At 32.6% G+C, this 10,265-nt stretch overlaps 1 protein-coding gene across 1 annotated transcript in view; it reads right to left on the reverse strand.

Moving 5' to 3' along the window:
* Window positions 1-9,586, reverse strand: part of LOC126839193 (mucin-5AC) — a 33,638-nt gene extending 24,052 nt beyond the window's left edge. Inside the window, exon 1 of the mRNA XM_050574326.1 lies at window positions 9,372-9,586. The gene's annotated coding sequence lies outside the window, so the exon portion shown is untranslated. The remainder of the gene's footprint in view (window positions 1-9,371) is intronic.
* Between the last annotated feature and the right edge of the window lie 679 nt (window positions 9,587-10,265).

Here is a 10,265-nt window from a genome sequence, read left to right on the forward strand (position 1 = left end):
AAAAAGCCTTATGCTATTGCCGATGATCACGCGGTGGCGTCGACGTGAACGAAATGATTTTTCAAAGTTGTACGACAATTCATAAGAGTATAAGACAATCCATATTTAGGAACTATATAACATCATCGCCTTTCACTCAACCAACAGCGACGGAGACGATTCGCAGTGCAAATAACGCATCCATCATACATACACGCCTTGTCAAGGTCGACTGTAGACGCACACACTTGCCCGCTAAGACAATATAATTTATATACCCCGTTTCACCCACAAAATTATTGTTTATCGGTTACTACTTATTAGATAACACCTTGTAGGATTTGGTGAAAAAATTAAGACGTACTGCTTTCTTTTATAATAATTAAAATCCACAGAAATATATTTTAGCTTCAAATCAAAGTTGAAGAGGCGTTCTTTTTTTTTTTTTTGAAATGCCGTTTTAAAAAAAAATTATTCTAACAATACTGTTACAAACTATAACTCCTTCTAAATTGTTTAATGCATAAACTTATTAATTCACCAATAATTCATCCGAGGACCGAGAGAGGTTTAACCTTTGATCCCATATCAATTTTAATTTTGGCAACACTGCTAAGCTAATAAAACCTAATAATAATTCTTGAACGACGATTGTCTGTAGCTAATTTTCTATTAAATTACATGTTTTATTTGCAATAAAATAATATTTTAACTCTTAATTAACTTTGGCTAAAACCTAACATTAGAGTATTGTGAAAATAATCCATACATCACGTATTATTTCATCAATAACTCTGAAGTGGACACAAGTCGCACAATATATATGAAATTAAAACTATAATTTTAATATTAGTTATCATTTTCATAAAAGTGGTTGCATTAAATAAGCCGTATCAAAGGTCAGCAGTTATTTTTACTCAATACTAATGCGTTTTTATTCTATTTGTATGAGCAGACAAATTTTGGATCGGTGTTGTCAAGCTGCATCTATATTATGTTTGTCTCGAATAGTGAATGTTTTCTAATCACATTTTTTCCTAATGGATTTTGAAGCGTGCTCATTTGTCTGGGCCAACTTCAACGATACGACTGAATTAATTGACAGTAGCTAAGAGTTATTTGTGAAAAAAATATATTCGACACTTAAAATGGTTAAAAAAACCATGCACAAAACTATTCAAGACCGCGCCCGCGAAAAAAAACATCATGATCGTTGTCAATGGTATACTATTTATATGCATATCATTGTCATTGGTTTTTACACGAATTAAAAGACTAATTTACATGGTTAATTGAACTGTAGAGATAACTTGGTAGCCAAACCAGTTAGCTATTTTCACTCTATTCAAAATTTTCTTAGATTCTAGGTCGATGTGACACGTGTTTTGCTAACTAAATGAATTCATGGTTTTCGACAAGCGATCGTGCTCTTTCTCGTTATTTGCATGTAATATATGTGTAGCTGTAGCTAGTAGCTACTATACTACAACATCTGTACAAGTCAGCCTCTGTCGTTTCTATAAGAAACATGCTGATTGGCGAGAATAAAACAAATTACACAGAACAAAAATTATAGTTAACACGAAAACAGTGTCTAGGATGCTGAGGCACAATGGAATGTATATTTGGAATAACTGAATAAATAGTTACCCAGGTCGACTAAACGTATATAATTGTTTAAGCTGACCATTAAGTTGGTCTGTTTATTTAGTTATTCCATAATTACATTGTATTAACGATAATTACAGTTTATCCAACAATATATATTTTTCTGTGCTTGATAAATAACTGCAACTTACAATGTCAATAGTATCGGTAAAATCAGGGCTCGTGTGTAGTTAGTTATTATGTACGAATACAAATATTATTATATAAGAGAAAGTTTTCGAGTCGACGGTGTACACACTTCGTGTTTGATTCTTTGGAAATTGCGTGAATCGATTTGTCTCGACAACAAACACTTATAACGGCGCATAACGTAACGTCAATATGATGGAACCGATTAACTTTGAACACACAAGTCAAAAGTGGAATTCAAATGATTCAGGTACACCTTATCAGGCATTTGGGTTATCTACAGCTGCTAAAACAATGTGAAGAATTCTTGAATTCCAAAAACAGCCGATAAAGATCATACCTTACTTACCTACCGGTTTTGGTGACAACGACGTTTCGCAATAAAACAAACGGTCAAAGTTTAGAACAATCCGCAATCATAGAGATATTAAACATGTGAATTCATGCTTGAAGAGAAAACTAGTTGATCACTCGAGTGATAACAATGGTTGAATACCGGTTTGGTATCAACTACGGTTTTCATCAACAGAATGCAAAGCGTGATCTGGCCAAAACATATTTATTTATTTATAAAAAACAAAAGTCATTATTTATTATAGCAGTATAATAATTGTAAGTTTTTCTAATTGATCAAATCTATTTTCGCTTATTATACTTAACAAACAAAATTTTAAAAAGACAAATTTTTAGTCAGGAACAATAAAATTCCGAATTTTTATATCATAGGTCGTTAATTTTGCTCATTTCATGAAACTATTTCTTTTGTTCTTTTTCTTTCTCGCATTTAACCGTCCATTATTTTATTCGTCTGTGACACATTCATGATTTGTAAACTTTATGAGTGGTAAGACACTATTCCCAACAAAATGATTCCTTTTTTTTTCATTGGTTAGCATTCCAGTAAAATGTATACCGTAACATGTTAATTATTAATATAATTTAGATGATCTAAATATGTATAATTAACAATCATTGTTATTGTATTACACATATCATAATGAATTACCATAATATTATAACCATTCACTTACCCTATGCCAGTCCTTATACGTAATGTACCTAGCTAATGTTCTTTTGCACTCATAGTACTTTTTATTTCAGTATATTATACATAGGCATATTCCACCTGTTCCGTTGTTTTCTTTTTTCGCATACATTGTAGTTGTTGTTGAGATTATTAAAACAATTTAAATGACACGAATATTTTTGTCCCGATAGATGAATCAAACGAATACGGATCAAGGTCCGCATTCATAATGCACACATACTAATACAAAGTAAAATAATGTCGACAGTAATAATAATAACGCTTAATTATTATAATCACGACGGTCGATCGTGATTTCACTACGAATTATCGAGACTTCAAATACAACCGTGCATAATAAGTCCCCGTTTGAGGTGTGCACATAATATTATCTATTATTGTTGTTTCGTCAGGTATCCGTACTTCGGTTCAATTGTGTCCCAATTATACAAAATTACTATATTTTTTGTAAAATATAATTATTATTTTACCTACGAAACATAATCGGGACAAATGTACACGTGCACTTGAAACAATGTTTTAATATGTATACGTAGGACATGTATTTAAAAATTAAATTTCTTGAAGCGTTTTGTAAAATTCACCAAGTACCAACACTTTCTCACCGTGTGCTCACTGCTCATGCTTTCGAAACTCCGGTATACGGTAGACGCCTATTTTTTGATTATCGATATTATTTTATTGAATATATATTTTTTTTTTTATGGAGAAGAGTAAAATCGCTTATCACTGGCGTATCATTATCCGAGCAACATCGACTGTTCACGGTACACATAAAAAAAAGGGTTCATCGTCGACGGAGACAGCTCAATGGTTCTTTGCGTCCGGCGACGTTTAAAAAAATATATATTATAATACCAACACGTTGTAGACATATTTTCACTTCCTGTAGTTTTCATCGAATCGATCAAACAGTATATTTTCCATGATTTGTATTTTTGTGGCTTTGGCTCAGCTGCACACAAATGTGTATCCCGGACGATGGTTTCTATTATTATTTCGCTCAAGTCTATGAATTCGACCAAGCGACGTCGGGATTACTACATACTATTATTATACACTCTCGTCCTGAGCACATGCTCCTTTCGGATATCTTGTATAATATCATTCTATGAAATTACTGTCGATAATATTTCGATTTACCGGTAAAATGCTCGGTCGATATTATAATAATGTCTGTAGTTTATTAAATTCCATTTTTGGACCAGACATTACGTGTATGATGCAACTCACCGCCGAAGTTATCTACCTATACATTATAGAAACACATAATAATAATAATATAATATATTATTATTACATCCAGGTATAATATTACATCCGACGAGTGACAATTTGAAAAAAAACGGAGAAATTTCACTTATGTTGCGTTTAAAGACAACACTGGAAAATTGATATTTTTAAAAGAAAATCTACTCCCGCGTTCTATACAAAATGTTATTCATAAATTTACCTAATTTCTTACATAAACGGCGCGACCGGTAAATTAGTAACAATAATAATTATTACCTATTGTTATTTGTAAACGATTGCTTAGCTCGGCTTGACTTGAGTTTTTTTTTTTAATTAACCCGATCCACACGTCCGTAAGTAATTAGTACATATGGTATAATACACGTTATATCTGCTACGATGATTCAATAGTTGTAGACTGTGTAGTAGTAGAGATACATGTTTTGTCTCCGTTATTGCGTTTGTCATCTCGTTGAAAAGATAATTGGTAATGTCGCGTACATAATATTGTAGACACACGAACAACAAACGAAAGCAGCCTGTTCGTCTACACTTTGTCGACTACTCTCGAAGCTAATAATTATTATGTTTGCCGCTTAAAAGTTATTGTTTCGAGCCTGGTATGCGAACATAAATCGTAACAACAATAACGATTGTAATTATTCCAATCATATTAGAAATATAAAAAAAAATTTAACGCAACAAACGCGGCGGTTAATTCCGTAGAAATAAAACTAAGTACCTATCATTCGTGACTTTTGAAAACCGTGGGTTGGCCAGCGTACATTCAAGTCAATTTCGTGCCGTTAAACACACAATTCCTAATAATATAGTTTCGCTATGGAATCGGTGCACTTTTCCGTTATTGTTTTTTAATATTCAATTTGTTTTTTCCACTAAAAGTGTAAGTGTCGGGGCCCACGCCATATGACTTTAAGATCCGTGCTAATATTGCTGCGGTCGCGTCGTGCTCGCACTGTTATACTGGTTTGTTTATATTGCGTTATGAAACCGATTTTTATTTTTGCCATTAGCTTAATGGTTTGTTTTAATTATTAACAACACCTGACCACACCGGCCTTGTGCATTCATTGCGGACCACGATTATTTTAGTCATTTATTTCGGTTGCCATTTAATATAATATACGGCTGGACCATGCAGTTTAACGACCAACGTTACTGGATAATTCATAATGGACCGAAATTTAATAAATGTTTTAAGTAAATTAATATTTTTAAATTAAGAAATTCATATGGTGATTTTTGTGTGTGCTTAAGAATATTAACCTATTACCGCTATTGATCATGCATCGATATTTACAAACCTGTGTGACAATGATAATTCCTTAAATGTGTCCGATAAATGTATCCTATTGTAGCTATGTTTTCCATAATGATAAAGTAAATAAAGCTTTTATTAAGTTTTTAACCAAAAATAAACCCTTAAATAATATAGTATTCTGTGGTCTCTTCAATATCACACGTAGTGATCAACATAAATCATTTAATTTATCAAAATTTTTTTTAAAAATCAGTATTTTTTTATTTAGATTCACTTAATAAAATATAGCTTTATTAAATACGGTCTTTGTGTGATAAGGCCTCTAAACTAGCATTTATTAGAGTGCATGGTATATCCAATTTTTCAACAAAACGTAACATTAAGGTAAAATTTGCAAACTTATAAATAAAGCAAAGATATTTCATTTTTTTCATTTTTAAATACATACAGACTTTTAATAGTACGTTTCTAAGAATATTCCATTTTAATTTTTTAAAAAAAACTTTTGAATTATTCATAGTATTTACCAGGCATCGATCGTGTCATTTCAAAATTTATTTTAGTTTATTTATTTTTTTTTAATTAAAATGAGTTGTTTTATAACAAAAACTACGCAGGTGTTTATGTACCTTAGGACATAATATATCTTGTCACTCTAAATTTAATACTTAACTATTAACTGAAACGTACAACCATCGATAATTATTAGTTTCCTGTTCCTGTATAATTTAAGAATGTACAATTCACTTTTAATGGTTATTTTATTACATCAATGAAATCGTTGTTTGACATTTACGTTGTAATCACTAAAGCTTAATTAGTTACTTTACATTGTGGTCGTAGAATGAGCCCCAGCGGTCGTCTACTTTGTATGTACACACTTTAGGTCTGAGATTTTTTTTACGATGGATTTATGCGGTTTCGTGCCAAGAATATAATTTATCATAACCAAAAAAAAACCACTGTTATCTCAACGCATAGTCGCATTGTGTGTTAATCAAGAAAAGTCAAGGCCAATTATTATTATTAGTAGTGGTATTACTATAAGTGTTATGTCACACTCTGATCTTTATTTTGTATGTTAATTTTTTTTTTAAATTAATTTCTCTCTATTGTCATAATCTACCTTGTGGTTGACAGTAACACACGAGCTTCTCAGCAAACTCACGCGTTGTATGCAAATCGCTGCAGCGCACGATCATACCCATATGTCTCCAGACTAAGATAAAAACGTCGTTGGGTGCATCTTCCGAGAATGGAACGAGACGACTAAATTACACAAAACGTACTACAGGCGTTATATGCTGTTGTTGTTATTGTGAAACTAAGCATTAACTTGTTAACTTGTGACTAATGTACTGTAATTGGTTAGCCGAGAAACCCAAAATAAAAATAATGTAATACTTCTACGTTACAAGCCGGTTCGGCACTAGGATTGTCGAAACGGTTTTATAAGACATTTACGAATTTCGCGTGTACGTGAACGCATTAGGATTTAGGACTGCGAAGAAACTCAACCGACTCAATCAGCTGATGGGGAAATTCAATGTTTAATGACCACACTGTGCGTTAAACTTTAACAAATATTTGAAAACTAGACCATAACATAAAATTCTTTGTAAAAAACCAAAGTCAATTCGGATATCAACGAATGGACTTAAATTCTAAGGTGTACACGCTTTAAAATCTGAGCTCACTTAAATACCAATACTAATCTGAATTGTTCAGCCAAATGGTGACTTCTGTGTTGGATATATTATTCACTAGTTAATTTAATATTATTACCGTTATGTATGCGATACTTTCAGAAGTTGTGTATCTTATGCAAGATTTTAATGTACGAGTGTTTCATTAACTGTAATTTATGTAATCTTTCAACGCGATTTAATTATTTATTATCCGTTATTTGTAACTAATCTGTCTAAGTATAGAATTCCCTTGCGCAATCGATTCATAGAGACCAGACATATTAGTGTTGTTGAAAAATTAAAACATTCAATTAAAAAACAATATTTGGTCGTCGTCAAAATATTTTGTGTTAACCCAAAAATTATTATATTCTAAAATAATAATTCATTCTATGTTTAAATAATACTGCGTAATTTAGCTTGATACAATTCCACAACCATCGCATTTCAATATTCAAAGATTTGTCGATAACCCCTAGCATGGCGTAACATCGGCGCAGTGGGTTGCACAATTTCACAATTGAACGTTTTCTAGAACTAATTTTGCTGGGTTAAATATACCGGATACGTGCGGTTAGATTGCAGTCGGATTATCTACATCATTCATTCATTTTTGCACGACAGTTTTTGTCCGTGTATTATCTAGACACAACAATCATATTTTTTAATCAAAGAAGCGACCGCTCGTAGCAAAATGCATCTATTTGACTAATTCGGCAAAAATTAGATTTAATATTACTACTATTGTGATTGGATAAGAGAAGACATATTATTGTATACGGTTTAATTACACGGACGAATTGGTTTTCTGCGTGTACGGTCTCATTTGTACGCTTATGTGAGAACTCAGACTAATAGGTGGTCATAATATCCGAGACACATACACTACCTATTCTTTTATATACACAATCCAACTCTACGGACCATCCGAAAAATGAACGCAGATGAAGGCGACGTGACCGTCGAAAACGATTATGAAGATTGAACGAATTAATTCGAATACTTTACATAATCTCGCAAAAAAAAAAAATGATCAAGATAACAACGTCGGATGATCTAAAGAAAGTATTGATTGCCGCCGAGTCATGGTTGATTTTATGAGTATAATACATCACGTGACATACAACTGTTACGGAAAACAACCCACGAGCAGTTTAAAAGTAGTGTCGGCTAGAAATAAGTTATGGTACTTATTTTTTATCATTTATAATATTTACTCCCGTACCTACCTTCCGAATAACCTTTCACTCTTGTCTGTGTTTGCATATTCAAAAAATCGTAATGATTCGACCAGTTTATAATCAATGGTGGATCTTCTATAATGACTGAGTGTAGTGGAAATGCACGTTACGGGTTAACTTGACGTAACCAAATATTTTTGAAACGTCATTACCTTCAATACCGTCTATAAATTACTGTAGCTATACAAGCTACATGCCCGCGAGACGAAATCTCACTTGGGTGTCGGCCAAGTTACACATTTAATGTTTTAATAGGTTCATTTGAAATAATTTTTAAAAAATGTCATTATTTAGATATCTTGTTACGCAATAAATTATTATAATGTACTTTTTATAAAAAGAAATTAAACGTCGCAAAGACGACTTGCACTTATAATTATTCAAAGGTTTTTAAGGTTGACTGAGCCTGACTGTTGTAATTAAAAGTTATATAAATATAATATTATAATTGTACGTTCAACAAACAAGTCTTCCACTACTATGTATGTACAGTGTATATCGTGTATGTAGTTAACTCTAAAATACGCATACGAAAAGTGATCCGAGATTAAAAAAATTAAATCAATGGTGCAGTGTTGCACTTTTGATGGAGATGTAAATAAGTACTATAAAACACGAATTGTCACTACGACGCTATCCCATGCAATTGTTATCCCTGCTAATTTAGTCGAAAAAGCTTTAATATAATAAAATACGAGTTAATTTTTTTTTAATATGTAAACCAGATCAGTAAAGACCTAACAACAATAAATGACTAAATGTTTTCAGTTTCAACTGACTAGTACCAAAACCTTGTAAATTAATTTTTAATCTGTTTTTGTTAGTCAGATATAGTAACGTATAAAATGGTCAGTCGTGTATTTAGCGACTTTTATCCAAAATAAACATTTTCAAGTTTTAATTTCCCGCAAGGAATGACCATAATATAGGTTTATGCATATACATTTTTTTAATAATTTACATTGTGTTATGTGTATTTACCAAACACTTCCCGACAAATTTGTGTACTTTGACTAGACAATATAACCTGTAAATGGCCTTTTCATATCCAAGGCACACCCACGGGACGAGCTGTTGTTTGAAATAAGCGTTTTGGTACTCACGTTGAAATCGTTGACAATCCGTGTAAGCACTGAAATGTAACCGTGGTGGTCCAGAGATCACGCACCAACGTTTTCCGGACAAGTGTACGCGATATTCAAATAATTCACTGCGATCATTATTATCGGATTGATTTTTGAATAATGACTAAACACAGTAGAACATCAGCGCAGGTACACACGAGACAGCGGACTGGCAACCGACCACGGTGAACGCACACCGCAGCAAACAAGCGCGACCACGAGGAGACCACCGAAGAGCCCCACTTTACTATTATTACTTATCTGGTTGGACCATAATGTAATAATAGTATTGTAAGTACTCCGATGCGTCTTGCCACGGTCGGCTGTAAGTCGAATAAATAAGACTAAAGCATAATACCTATGGTAATATTATTATTAACACAATAGGCCTATTAAGCCAACATCTTAGCGCCTCCGAAAGAGATCGCAGACGATATCGAAAGTAGACGAGAGTGAGTATATTACGATACGTACGTTGTGTGTAATTATGCATAATAACCGTATAGTTGTATTCATCAGTGAAAATTACCATAATAATAATATAGTCTTCATAGTATACTATGTAACACAACTGTAATGTACTCGACATAATATTGTTATGCTATTTAATACTACATTATATTATTATATTATACTATACAGACAAGACAACGAATCTTGCAGTGTTTTTACTGCCTAATGGTTTAGTTCTTCTCTGTTGCTGTTGTAAGTTTAAGCGTAATCTGAATTTATCTTAGAATAGCGACAATTGGCTTAATGTGCACGGTTTGTACTTGTTGGGATTTAGCGCCCTCGGTGGCGTCGATGTAGTGTTAAACAGCGATAAACAGTTGAAATCCGAGATTCCTGTGAAAAGACTAGCATATTTGCCAG

The sequence above is a fragment of the Adelges cooleyi genome, unplaced genomic scaffold (assembly GCF_023614345.1).
Source record: "Adelges cooleyi isolate 19-005CV unplaced genomic scaffold, UGA_ACOO_1.1 ACOO_flye_CR_arks_rails_tigmint_CR_PRNA_108, whole genome shotgun sequence".
NCBI lineage: Eukaryota > Metazoa > Arthropoda > Insecta > Hemiptera > Adelgidae > Adelges > Adelges cooleyi.